This window comes from Entelurus aequoreus, linkage group LG01 (genome assembly GCF_033978785.1).
Source record: "Entelurus aequoreus isolate RoL-2023_Sb linkage group LG01, RoL_Eaeq_v1.1, whole genome shotgun sequence".
NCBI lineage: Eukaryota > Metazoa > Chordata > Actinopteri > Syngnathiformes > Syngnathidae > Entelurus > Entelurus aequoreus.
Window position 1 is genome coordinate 83,493,545 of NC_084731.1, and position 14,521 is coordinate 83,508,065.

General features: G+C 39.3%; 1 long non-coding RNA gene across 1 annotated transcript in view; it reads left to right on the plus strand.

Annotated features, from left to right (window-relative positions):
• LOC133643082 (uncharacterized) overlaps positions 1 to 14,521 on the plus strand; it is a 45,417-nt gene that overhangs the window by 18,318 nt on the left and 12,578 nt on the right. The window lies entirely within an intron of this gene.

Consider the following 14,521-nt stretch of genomic DNA (forward strand, 5'->3'; position numbering starts at 1 on the left):
CTTATAGCACTCTGTGAGGTAGTCGATTTGAAAGCACCCTTACCACATGACCCAACCATCTTAGCCGGTGCTGAGTAATTGTTGCCTCAATACTTCAACAGTTAGTCTTTACAAGTATTTCAAAATGAGGTATACAATACTGCCAGGTGATTCCCAAGATGTGCTGAAGGCAGCGTATGTGGAACTGCTCTAGGTTTATGTAGCGGCTGTCAGTTACAAAAGTTTCACAGCTACAGAGTCGGTCGGTGATACAGATGGCTGTGCCCATGTGACTGCATGGTCGACCAGTAGCTGGTTAGTCCTTATGTTAGTTAGTGTTTTCTTCTGGAAGATTGCTCAGATCCACCAGCAACTGAGCGTTGCTGTTATGTGATGGTTCTGTCTCCTGTATGTTTTTTGCCTCCTGGGTGGGTGTAATGTCACCCTGCCACTCAAAGTACACGTCAGATTATTAAGTGGGGAACATAATGTTCATTATTCTGTTGTTTTCTTAAGGGCAATAACACTCGGAACTCTATCATAATGGTATTTACAAAGAAAACTAACAATCTGAACTGTAACATTGATACTAGGGGTGATATACTAAAGAAACTGAAACGGTTTCAGTTTGGTCTCATCAAACTGGAAATCAAGCACGATTTTAAATGGCAAAAAGGTTGGGAAAGGTTCTGGCATCACACAATATCCTGTTGACAACAAGAAGTGCTCTGTATGGTTAAGTGCTGCTCTAAGGAGTTGAAAGCTAGACAATCAGCAGGACCCCGCAAAATTGTCTTCAAGCTCCCGAGATGTGGTTTTTAAAGAATGATACTAAAGATGTCCTTGACAGATAGAATAACAATGAACTTGATAAGCCACTTGCAGACAGCTTATCAAGACTATTATTACAAAACAAATCTGTTTCATTGGACACATTTTGAGAAAAGAGCAGTTTGATGACCTTGCCCTACCAGAGAGGATAGAGAGGACCAAAGATCATGGGGATGGCAACGCCTGACATATCTGTACTTAAGATGGCTGCAGATAGCCACTGGTATTTCCCCTCTTTTGTTGCAAATGTTTTCTCACTGGCACTCATTGAGGGAGGGTGCTCCCTTTTCCTCTCGTGCTTGCTTCTTTGTTTTGTCTTGTCTGAACTTTATTGTTGACTCTTTTTGCACTGCTCTACAAATCTAAACAATGGAACTAATTAACTGGCCTCTCAACGTAATTGACAAGATCTCGGGTTTAGGGGAACCTGCCTGTCTTGATGGAGTGGTTATTGCTGGACCCACGACGGACTCTTGGGAGGAGAAGGAGTTCTGCGTGCCTGGCGACCCTTCCAGTCGAGGACGTTAAAGATATCTACCTATTCGGAATCTTGATAACAGGACATCTGCCGATTGGAGTAAGCGTTGTTTGTCGACAAATTGGAAGATGTTTGCAGCCTTCAAAGTACCCTAAAGCTGCCACAAATGACTAGAGGATGCGGGCAGAACTCTGGACACTCTTGTGATTTTGGATAACATAGGACCATCTGCCCTGCATAATGAAGTTGAGGACCAGAAATAGACAATTAAGAGTGAAAAGCAAATTTTATTTAAAGTTAAAGTACCAATGATTGTCACACACACACTAGGTGTGGTGAAATGTGTCCTCTGCATTTGACCAATCCCCTTGATCACCCCCTGGGAGGTGAGGGGAGCAGTGGGGAGCAGTGGGCAGCAGTGGTGCTGCGCCCGGGAATCATTTTGGTGATTTAACCCCCAATTCCAACCCTTGATGCCGAGTGCCAAGCAGGGAGGTAATGGGTCCCATTTTTATTGTCTTTGGTATGACTCGGCCGGCTCGCAAACACAAACATTCTAACTTGGATTGTTTCCCTGACTTTGAGACTCTCCCGAAGGGCAGTGCAGCGAAGACACAACAAACTCCTCTCCTATCATCTGTTGTTGTTGACTTTGGACTGACTGGCGGTTACGACAGCACCAAGGTCGCGGAACAGAGACACACTGCAGGGTTACACACACATATGCGTCAACAAAAAAATACCCCATCCCACACCTTCGACGCTTCCCCACGTGGTATGACGGACAAGGCAGCGCTCATAGTGGCTGGCAGCTTTGGGCCGGATGCCCACCCCCTCAGCCCTCGTTGCAAGTCTCGAGTTGTATGTTGTAATATGTATATGTGCTTTGCTATAGAGTTTTTTTTCTCACTCTCAACTGGGCCCCCTCAGGACATGGCACCTAAAGAAGAAGAAAAAAAACATGTATCCTCCCTTCTTTCTCATGTGTTCAAGTTCCTTTGACTAAAACAAAATATCCTAGACTTTAAACTGTACTTTGTTATTCCATTTTACATATTTCACAGAGGAGACATTGGTGTCAATGGTATGTGCAAGGCTTTTAGACTATCAGACTGTATAAGGGCTTGGTCTTCGGTAGAGAATACCTACCACTTGCCCTCCTCTCTCTAAGTGGAATCGACTGACATTTTCTCAGTTACTGGCACACAACAGCAGGCATGGGCAAGGGAAATGTGTCGTAACGTTTTATGCCACACTCCCTCACTCCCGAATAAGAGAGTAGCCAGCTTAATGTGTTTAAAACACATTAAAGTAAAAGTGAAGTCAGTATCAAAGTTACTGCCCATGAAAGTGAAGTCAAAAATCGTGCTAAGGAACAAACAAAGGGTGAACAGGCTCTACCACAAAGTACTTTAGTGGGCTTGAAAAGCATTTAATGACACAGACATGCATCAATAAGGGGTCATATCTTGGTTAACATGGAAGGATAATCTCTCCAAATGTGGATATATGTTTAAATTTGTGAATTAGTGCAGTGTAACAAATACTATAAGTCTTGCTATAACACGACATACCAATACATGAACAAATTAAAGGGCCCCTTGAATTGTACCCATTACCTCCCTGCTTGGCTGGGGGTTAAATCACCCAAAAAATGATTCCCTGGCACGGCCACTGCTGCTGCTCACTGCTCCCCTCACCTCCCAGGGGGTGATCAAGGGTGATGGGTCAAATGCAGAGAATAATTTCGCCACACCTAGTGTGTGTGTGACAATCATTGATACTTTAACTTTAAATAGTCGTTGGCACTTTTTTGTATAGTTCTGGATCTGAAAAATGCTTTCTAGTAAAATTCCCCCCAAACAGACATAGCAGGGATTTTAGGTCTTTAATCGGTTTCAGGACACCCACAAAAGACGGGAGACATTTTCGTATTGCGTAATATGTGTTGGGTAGCATCGTCAGCCCGAATCATTATATTTTTTTTGCAGAATGTGAAGGAATTAGCAAATATTGCTGCCAGATGCCAGAGTATAATTTACAGCGATTGTTTTAATAATTCCGACTTCAAAGAAGAAGTTTGATTGGAGTTTGGATAAAAGTGATGTTTTCCTCGAGATGCTTGATTAAATTCTGAAAGAGCATGAGGAGACACAGGCTATGGAAGAGAAGATGAACGAGCAGGGAAGCCCAGAGATAGAGATTTTATTTTATTTTTATATATTGTTTGACCAATTGAGTTTTGAAGTAATCATGGACCAGGGTAACAACATGCAAATAATTAAACAAAATTAGTTTTGCATCCTCTTCTACTGATGTTTTCCTCAAGATGCTTGATTAAATTCTGAAAGAGCATGAGGAAACACAGACTATGGAAGAGAAGATGAACGAGCAGGGAAGCCCAGACATAGCGATTTATTTATTTTGTTATATATTTTTTGACCAATTGAGGTTTGAAGTAATCGTGGACCAGGGTAACAACATGCAATTAATGAATCAAAATAATAGTTTGGCATGCCGTCTTTGCGGGGTAATGGGCTCTATACTTCTTCAGTTAGTTATTATCAATTACTCAAAAACTAATTGATGTTATGGTAAATGACTGCCATATTCATATTCAGGAGCAACACATCCACAAAAGAGAATTTGTTGATGATATTCTGTTAAATTGGATGTTGTTAGTTTGAATAAACATTATATTTGAAGAACATTTTGACTGGTAGCGCCCTCAACAGTTGACCCTTCTTTTCTACCCCATCATCAAAGACTCATTTGTTCAAATGAGTCTGTTGGATCTAGTGTCAAACGTCTCTTTTAAGCACGAACCTGCTCACTTTGGTAAGCCCATTGATAATCAGCAAAATAAATCATTACGTGAACTATTCCGTCCTCCCCAAAGGGGTTGGCATCATGTGCTGTATTTAATTAGCCAGGTTTGTTAAATCTATAGCTTTACTCCTCACATCAAATTCCATCTAAAGTGATTCACATCATCAGCTAGTGTTTTTCATTGCGTATTGTTTGGTCATTTATTTCCCCCGTCGAGAAGCTTTGTGGAAATACAGAAGATAGAAAAGAATAAGTGATCAGAAACATTTGCGTCGGAGCAGACACAAAGATGAAGGCTGCATTGATGAAAGGAGGTGGAAGAGGGAGGCCAAGGTCCTCACCGGAATAAACGAACGCCTCCTGAAATAACTTTTGATATTTGCTCAGAGTGAGTTTCAGTAAATTCCCAGCGAGCTCGAGGAAGGTTGAATTTATCTGCCAGTAAAATCATAAGAAGCAGGTTGCGAGGGTCTCAAACTGTCCACGGCAAACTCATAAAAGTGGGAAATTGATCTTCTTGTGTGGTTTTGTTTTATTTTTTGATTTTAGCTGCATAGCCAAAGTGAAGGACACGCTGTGGATGGTGGCACGATATCATGCAAGTACCACTAGTTTTGCTATTGATGTACGAGTCCGAGGGTCAGCAACCCGCGGCTTTCGAGCCGCATGCGGCTCTTTAGTGCCGCCCTAGTGGCTCCCTGGAGCATTTTTTAAAAAGGATTGAAAATGGAAAAAGATGGGGGGGGGAATATTTTTTTGTTTTAGTATGTTTTTTTGTGTGAGGACAAACATGACACAAACCTTCCCAATTGTTAGAATGCCCACTGTTTAATATGTTTGTGTGTATGCTTTCACTGATGAGAGTATTTGGTGAAAAGCGTTTTGTCCTAATAATTTTGGCGGTTCTTGAACTCACCATAGTGTGGACTGTGATGCAACAGTTTGTTTACATGTAAAATCTTCCACTCCTTCTTTGTCTCATTTTGTCCACCAAAAGTTGTATGCTGTGTGTGAATGCACAAAGGTGCGCTTTGTTGATGTTATTGACTTGTTGGAGTGCCAATCAGGCATATTTGGTCAGTGCATGACTGCAAGCTAATCTATGCTAACATGCCATTTTGGCTAGCTGTATGTACATATTGCATCATTATGCCTCATTTGTAGGTATTTTTGAGCTCAATTAATAACCTTGACTTTTATCCTCTTTGTATATAATTCAGTTTTGCATGTCTCATGACACATTATCTGTATGTAATATTGGCTGCATTTCAGATAGTTCTTTGTGTGCCATGTTGTTCCAGACCACAACAAACATTAACTAGCTTGCCAAAGATTGTAATACATTTATTAGAAGAAGATAGTCTGCCGTTTCCTTTAACTTGGACACACACATCTATACCTTTGGCCATTATTTTGGCCATCATATCCAGGAGTTATCTCACCTTCTGAGTAGCCTCTGATTTACTAATGGTTTCTAATGTAGTAAAATTTTGTAGAATAAATATAAAATGTCGACATTTCTGTAATTTTGATAGTAGGCTATTATAGCCAATATAGACACTTACGTCATGTGTTGCCTTCATTATAAGACGTATATAGAAGGCTTTTGGGAGAGTGGCCGTGCTAGCAACCTGAGGGTTCCTAGTTCGATCCCCACTTTCTACCAACCTAGTCACGTCCGTTGTGTCCTTGAGCAAGACACTTTACCCTTGCTCCTGATGGGACGTGGTTAGCACCTTGCATGGCAGCTCCCGCCATCAGTGTGTGAATGTGTGTGTGAATGGGTGAATGTGGAAATAGTGTCAAAGCGCTTTGAGTACCTTGAAGGTAGAAAAGCGCTATACAAGTATAACACATTTACCATTTGTTTTTTGGTCCAATATGGCTCTTTCAACATTTTAGGTTGCCAACTTGATCGCATAGTCTACCTAGGAAAAACTACATTTTGGGGGATTTGCGTCTATCCTCCACAATCCCTATGTGAGACAAGAACACACCTTTTTCTTTTATGTGTGTTCTAAATAGTGGAAAAACTGCTATTACGAGGTAGCCAACAATGTGGGTAATTGGGATTCATCAACTTTGCCTATAAAGCCCTCTTTAATATAACAGCCCAAAAATATTTAAATAACAGTCCCCCTTCTGTCTCAAATAGTCGACCCCCAGCCACTCATGTTGCTGAAATCCAAGACGCCAGGTGACACTATCTCAGGGTGCCAACTGCACCAGCAGCTGCCGACAGGCCAGGACACCAACCCAGAGCACAAAGCTAGGGACTAAAGAGCCGCCTCGCCAAGGAGCCCACGAGACAGAGCCACAGGCTACTGCTGAGGAAACGCTGGAAAATAAAATACCTTGTGGTAAAGGTAAAATAGGATATTAGAATAAATGCAGTAACATTTGAAAATAAGATTTTTTTTCTATATCTTCAATTAAAAAGGAAATACAATTGATGAATACTTAATAAATGCTAATAAAGACTAGATAAATGATGAGATTAAAAAGATAGTAAAATACAAAAATAACAAATGAGTACCGTATTTTTCGGAGTATAAGACGCTCCGGAGTATAAGTCACACCGGCCGAAAATGCATTATAAAGAAGGAAAAAAACATATATAAGTCACATTTTTGGGGGAAATGTATTTGATAAAACCCAACACCAAGAATAGACATAGCAATTTAAAATAAATAAAGAATAGTGAACAACAGGCTGAATAAGTGTATGTTATATGACGCATAAATAACCAAGTGAGAACGTGCCTGGTATGTTAACGTAACATATTATGGTAAGAGTCATTCAAATAACTATAACATATAGAACATGCTATACGTTTACCAAACAATCTGTCACTCCTAATCGCTAAATCCGATGAAATGTTACACGTCTAGCCTCTTACGTGAATGAGCTAAATAATATTATCTGATATTTTACGGTAATGTGTTAATAATTTCACACATAAGTCGCTCCTGAATATAAGTCGCACCCCCGGCCAAACTATGAAAAAAACTGCGACTTATAGTCCGAAAAATACGGTAGTTCAACGTCGAGTCTAACAGGTAGGTCTTGAGCTTGTTTTTAAAAAATGCAACATTCTCAAAATCCTTGAGGCCCATGCTGGGGGCGTAATATTGGAACGACGCCTCCCCATGAGTGTGTGTCCGGACTTTGGCAATGGTCAGGAAGCCAGTGCAGCAGGACTGCCGGGGCCACAAAGACTCACTCGTATGATAAAAGCCGCTACGAAACATAAGAAGACCATTACTATCATAATAATAGTATCACTTTTATTATTATTTTGTATCATTAATAAAAATAAGGAATACAAAATATATAATATCACGATAAGCCAAGACCATTGGGGCATTTAAAATACAGTAAATACAGTATTCTGGTTTTAATTGAAATTTAAAACACCTCCTCGTGGTCCAGATGACATGTTATTAGATATGCTTCGTTTAAACTTTCCATAAATTTTGTTCCACATTCACATTTATGACGTACTTTCTGCGTGTGTCTGCAAATGAAACCATGCCCCAAAAGTATCCAAATGTATATTTTGAAAATGTACACTCTTAAATGTATATCTTAAAGACGAGCGCCACTGCTATTTTTCTTCCAAACAATAGATAGACTCATCCGGTTACAACATTGAGTACATCTGCACAGTCTCCGATTAACACAGATATGCGGGGGAAAAAAGCTGCATGTCACACCTCAGTGTTATTATGCACGTGCCAAGTTTAGATAAAATAGCACTTCATCGTACCTTTTACTGTGTTTCCTCAAACTCAGCTGGCGTCATACAGAGCTCCTCCCCGTCTGGCTCATAATGTCCAAATAGTTAATCGCTGTGGCGTCACAACGTAGCCAGTCTGCAAAACACAGCAGGCAGAGACATCAAAAATTGCGTGCAAGTTCACGCCCAAATACATGAACCTTATGATATGATGCCTTGACATGGTTTAACACGAGTATCCAATATCTTAACAGCATTTATGAGTCAGAAAATCATAGTAGATCCACTTGGAGATGCCCCAAATGTAGTGATTGTCAGATGTGGCCCGTCACTTCATTTTATTTGGCCCTCGAAAGCCTGGAAATAATATGTATCAATAAAGTACTGTAAATTTTCTTACTAAATGTATTTTCTTTCTGTCTATTTTGGGAGAAAAAAAATACATGTACTCCATGTAATCACAAATTATGTCAACTTAAATATTGTCTAATTATACATAAATATATGATCAAATATTCAAACCATTTTTTAAATTGAAATAAATACTAAGAAAAATGATTTCAAATCAAGTTATCCATCAAATTGTGCAATGTAAAAGTAGCAATAGATTTCATGGTAAAATTGTGAAATTGACTGTGTTTTTTTACAGCATTTTTCTCTAAATAAAAAAAACTACTTTTTTTTTTTACTGTAATACATTGTGGTGCCGTTTTGGCATTTACAGTAATACACCGAAAAATCTACAGTTGTTGATTTGCGGAAAAAAACAACAAATAAACTGGCAGCTCAGGTGCCAAACTTTACTGTAAAATTGCATAATTTTTTTTATTTACAGTAAAAAACTAAATGTTCTTTTTACAGTAAAATTCTGGCAACTGAGCTGCCTTTTTTTTTAACCATAAAAACAGCAGTACTCTTTTTCCATTTACAGTAATATACAGGTGAAATTATTGCTACTTACCATATATTTTTTAAAATTTTAGTTATTAAAAAAATCTACTATTAAAATGCATTAAAAAATTGTGTAATAATAGTATTCACCGTTAGAAGCGGCCCTCTGGGGCCAAACATAACTGCGACGAGGCCCTCAGTGAAAACGACTTTGACACCTCTGCTGTAGAAAATGGATGGATGGATAACTTTTATAATGAACATTCTGTTGCATGATCTTCAAAGGCAATAAAAAAGACCTGAAAGGTCTCAGGTCTCCCCAATTTGTTGTTGTGTACGGAGCCATTAAAATGTTTGCCGGTGTTGTATCTGTCACACATCACTAGGGTGCGGACCTTACAACAACTCACAATTCGTTCCATTTCAGATTCAGAATGTATTTGTGATCCAAGACATTTTTCAATTTAAACTGAATTATGAAATAAATTATTTATGTCACCGGTTTTACCTCCAACATAACTACATCAATTGGGGGAAAGTCAATTTGAAAAGGTTCATGCAAAAAGCACCGCTACTCTTTAAAAGTTTAACTTTGTCAAATCCTTGAGCACTGTTGAGCGGTTTTATATGTTTTACTTGTCCTTGCTACTGTTGTAGTGCCAACCATAATACAGCGTAATTCTGTACAGTCTGCGAGCTTGTGTGGAATTATATAAACACATCCCGTGTCTGTCTGCCTGCCATACACAGAACATGTAAATGTCAGTCTGAGAGAGAAATACGTCGTTGTTGACCCGGATCAGGTGCTGTATTTTTCTATTGAGTCACCTTCTAGTTGGTTATCAAATGTCCTCTCCTTCCTTCCCAGCTTTAAAAAGCGTGTCAAATCGTAAACGACTATACTCACCTTAGTTAGTCCAGTGTAGGGTTGTACGGTATACTGGTATTAGTATAGTACTGCGATACTACTTAATCATATTCGGTACTATGTTGCCTCTGAATAGTACCGGTCCCCCCCCGCGCCCGCGTCGTCGTCACGTCATGACATTGCTGGTTTTACGAGCAGAGGAGCATGTTCGGCAGCGCACAGTCACGGAGTACTTACAAGCAGACACAGTGTGCAGACTGAAAAGGGAGAACGGACGCATTTTGTCTTAAAAACTAAAGATAAAGGTGAAGTTATAACACTGAAACACCCTCAGGAAGAGGTGCTTTAAGACATGGCTAGCTAGCTAGCAGCTAACGTCCATCCGCCGTCTGCAGTGTTTTAGCGACTTGTAAATCACTAATCCTGGTCTCCATGGCGACAAATAAAGTATGTTTCTTACAAGTATCCCTGCAGGACGAGGAATAGCTAAACATGCTTCACTACACACCGTAGCTCACCGGCATCAAACTGTAAACAAACGCCATGGGTGGATCTACACCTGACATCCACTATAATGATATCAAGTACAGTCACTGATCTAGTTGATACTACTATGATTCCGTCGTTTTTTTTTGGCATCACAACATCTTATTTCGTTTAAAAAATATATATATTATGTTTATAAACTCAGGAAATATGTCCCTGGACACATGAAGATTTTGAATATGACCAATGTATGATCCTGTAACTACTTGGTATCGGATTGATACCCAAATTTGTGGTGTCATCCAAAACTAATGTAAAGTATCAAACAACAGAAAAATAAGTGATTATTACATTTTAACAGAAGTGTAGATAGAACATGTTAAAAGAGAAAGTAAGCAGATATTTACAGTAAATGAACAAGTAGATTAATAATTAATTTTCCACCACTTGTCCTTAATAATGTTGACAAAAAAATAGAATGATAAATGACACAATGCGTTACTGCATACGTCAGCAGACTAATTAGGAGCCGTTGTTTGTTTACTTACTAATAAAAGACAAGTTGTCTTGTATGTTCACTATTTTATATAAGGATTTAACTGCAATAAGAAACATATGTTTAATGTACCCTAAGATTTTTTGTTAACATAAAGCCAATAATGCAATTTTTTGTGGTCCCCTTTATTTAGAAAAGTACCAAAAAGTATCGAAAACATTTTAGTACCGGTACCAAAATATTGGTATTGTTACAACACTAGTCCAGTGTTACTCCAACAACTCGATGCAAGCGGCATACACTTGCAGATAGTACAAGAGAACATGTTCTGTGGACTAATGCAAAGAGTATTTAGGAGAGGATTTCACAATGTTTCGTTCATCAAACCCTGAGGCAAGCTTTTAAGGTCATAGGATGAGTGTGATAAAGCTCTAAGTTCTGTGTTAGGGATATTTAGATCAGGTATTTTCCTGTGAATAAGCTTAAACTCTGTGGTAGTCCTTTGTAGCACGTCTGGCCTGAACTACTCTGGGGACTTAGAGTACACTAAGAGAACCAGTGGCGGGTTGTGCGTTTCCTACCTAGGCCTTCAGTGATGTCTGACTTTAATAAATACCCCCTCAAAATACCATAATTTATGTCACCACATGGCCACGGCTGGAGAAATACTACACAGAAACACACTTGTGCACTCCTGGGCATTGAATCACCAAAATATTTCGGCACATTTAAAAATCAATAAAGCATTTAAAACATATCTTACCTGGTACTGTCAAAATTACAATTATTGTAAAAAAAAAAACTAAATTAATAAATACAAATATTTAAACTCATGTTTTGCTCTCCTTCTTTGTGAGTACTACTCAGTTGCTTAGTGGTTAGAGTGTCCGCCCTGAGATCGGTAGGTTGTGAGTTCAAACCCCGGGCGAGTCATACCAAAGACTACAAAAGTGGACCCATTACCTCCCTGCTTGGCACTCAGCATCAAGGGTTGGAATTGGGGGTTGAATCACCAAAAATGATTCCCGGGCGTGGCCACCGCTGCTGCCCACTGCTCCCCTCACCTCCCAGGGGGTGAACAAGGGGATGGGTCAAATGCAGAGGACACATCTCACCACACCTAGTGTGTGTGTGACAATCATGGGTACTTTAACTTTAACTTTAAGTGAGTACCGATGATTTCTCCGCTGGCCGGGTTCACTTCCTGCTTTTCGCAAATGAAAACTTGTGATTGGATACTCACTTGGGAGTGACAAGTGAAAATCCAATCACAGTCACGTTTAACGTAAGGCTACCTAGATGGGCTACTGTCAACAACTCGTCATCTGATTGGCGATCGCAACTGTCTATCAACCGGCACAATTCACACAACGCTGGCAACAACTTAGCTGAATTCTGATTGGATAAAAACTCTACCCTAAAAACAAGCAACACTGGAGCCTAATAAGACATGAAGAGAATAAGATGAATACTTTATGGAAAGTAAATTAAAATTAACTTTTATTAATCAGCAGAGAAGGCTTCGCTGGCCCTGACGGCCCACCACTAAAGAGAACAGATACAATTTATTTTTGGACAAAAGAAGTCAAAGTTTTGAGGGTGACAATAGTGGAGCTTTCGTTTTAAAACTGCTCAGATTGGCTGGCACTATACCCAAAACACCAAATGAGGAGTCATCATGCTGTTCTTCCTCATCTTCTGCCAGGCTAAGATGTCCTTATTCAACATAGTGACAGAGCATCTGATGCCAGTACGGTTCAGTCCAATCGGATCATGATTAAAATTGAGTTAATACAGAGAGACAATAAGCGTTGCTCCCCAGAGAGAATCTAGAGATGTCACAGTTGATTAAGTCCATATTGTTTTCCATTTGGATTAATTAAATGCCAGAGGCAAATCTCAGGGATTTGCGGAATGTGGCTGCAGTCTTCCGATGTCCAAAGGTGCAGGTGTCTGAAGCATAATCCACCCGAGCCTCGTTTATAATTCAAAACACAGTCGAATAAGGATTTAGGATATACTTAGAAAAACCAACGCTTTTAGTTCCCACAGCAGCTGGCTGAGACTTGGGACGGCAATAATACAATGGTTTAATGTGCTGCCCACTTTTTTTTCCATGTGCTTTCATGTATTTTTCATGTTCACTCTTGGGATTTGAAACCTGGATTCAAATGCAGACAAACGAGCAAAAAGCCTACGTTATTATTTTATACACAAGCCTGAAACCCAGCTGTCGTTACTCAAAACGACAGGGATTTTTTTTTTGACAAACGCCTCAATATGCATTTAGTTATTTTTAAATGTGGCACCACTTATGTGATTATTCACTGGGCAGTTATCCACATAATGTAGAATACATACTAGAAAATCACTCAAAAGTTATTTCAATAGTAAAAACCCCTTAAAATAATAATTAGAAAAATCATTTTATTTGACTCCAAAGTCAAACAGAATGCTCCTCCCCCAGTGATTGGACCCCCTGATGCCTAATTGAAAAACAACAGTCACAAATCTTGGTTTTAAGTTCGACAATGATCTTAAATTGGAGCAGCAGGTTAACTCCGTTGTAAGATCTAGTTTTTATCATCTAAGACTTTTAGCAAAAATTTGATCAGTTATATCTTTTAACGACTTTGAGCGGGTAATACATGCTTTTATTTCATCACGTTTGGACTACTGCAACTCCCTCTACGTTGGTATGAACCAGGCCTCAATCGCTCGATTGCAGTTAGTCCAAAATGATGCTGCTCGCTTATTGGTTGGGGACGGCGTGGCACAGTTGGGAGAGTGGCCGTGCCAGCAAACTGAGGGTTCCTGGTTCAATCCCCACCTTCTACCAACCTCGTCACGTCCGTTGTGTCTTTGAGCAAGACACTTCACCCTTGCTCCTGATGGGTCGTGGTTAGGGCCTTGCATGGCAGCTCCCACCATCAGTGTGTGAATGGGTGTAATGGTTGATGGAAATAGTGTCAAAGCGCTTTGTGTACCTTGAAGGTAGAAAAGCGCTATACAAGTATGACCCATTTACCATTTTAACTGGCACTAAAAAACATGAACACATTACCCCCATTTTAGCATCCTGGCTCCCAGTTCATTTTAGAATTCATTTTAAAATATTGTTGTTTGTTTTTAATTATCTTAACGGATTAGCGCCACAATATATGTCAGACCTTTTAAAAATGCACACCCCCACAAGGTCTCTGAGGTCAACTGATCAGTTTATTCTTGTCGTCCCAAAAACCTGTTTAAAATCCAGAGGTGATCGTGCATTTTCTGCTGTGGCTCCAAAACTTTGGAACAATATCCCTCTTGCTATTCAAACGGCTCCCTCTTTAATGAATTTTAAATCATGTCTTAAAACATATTTTTACTCTTTGGCATGAGAGTTGTGATTTTAATTTATTTGATGTATTTTATGTATTTATTCTCTTTATAGTTAAATGTTCTACCTACACTTCTGTTAAAATAATAATAAGTACCTATACGTCTGTTTTTTGATATTTTACATACGTTTAGGGTGATACTTCAAATGTTGGTATTAATCCAATACCAAGTAGTTACAGGGTCATACACTGGTCCAAAGTAAAGTTCTATTGTGTCCAGGGACATATTTCCTGACTTTATAAACAATTAAAAAATGACATTAGATTTTGAGATCGTAAAAAATATTGATGTAATCATTTTAGTATCGACTGTTGTCTGTGTCGATCCACCCATGGCATTTGTTTACATTCAGGAGCACTAGCTTGCTGTTAGCGGTTAGCTATTATATTCTCCTGCGGTGTATAATGAAGCATGTTTGGCTATTCCTCGTCCTGCAGGGATGATATTTGTAAGAAACAAATTTTATTTGACGCAATTTAGGCAAGGATTAGTCGTTTGGAATTAGCCAAAACACTGCTGACAGCGGATGTACGTTAGCCG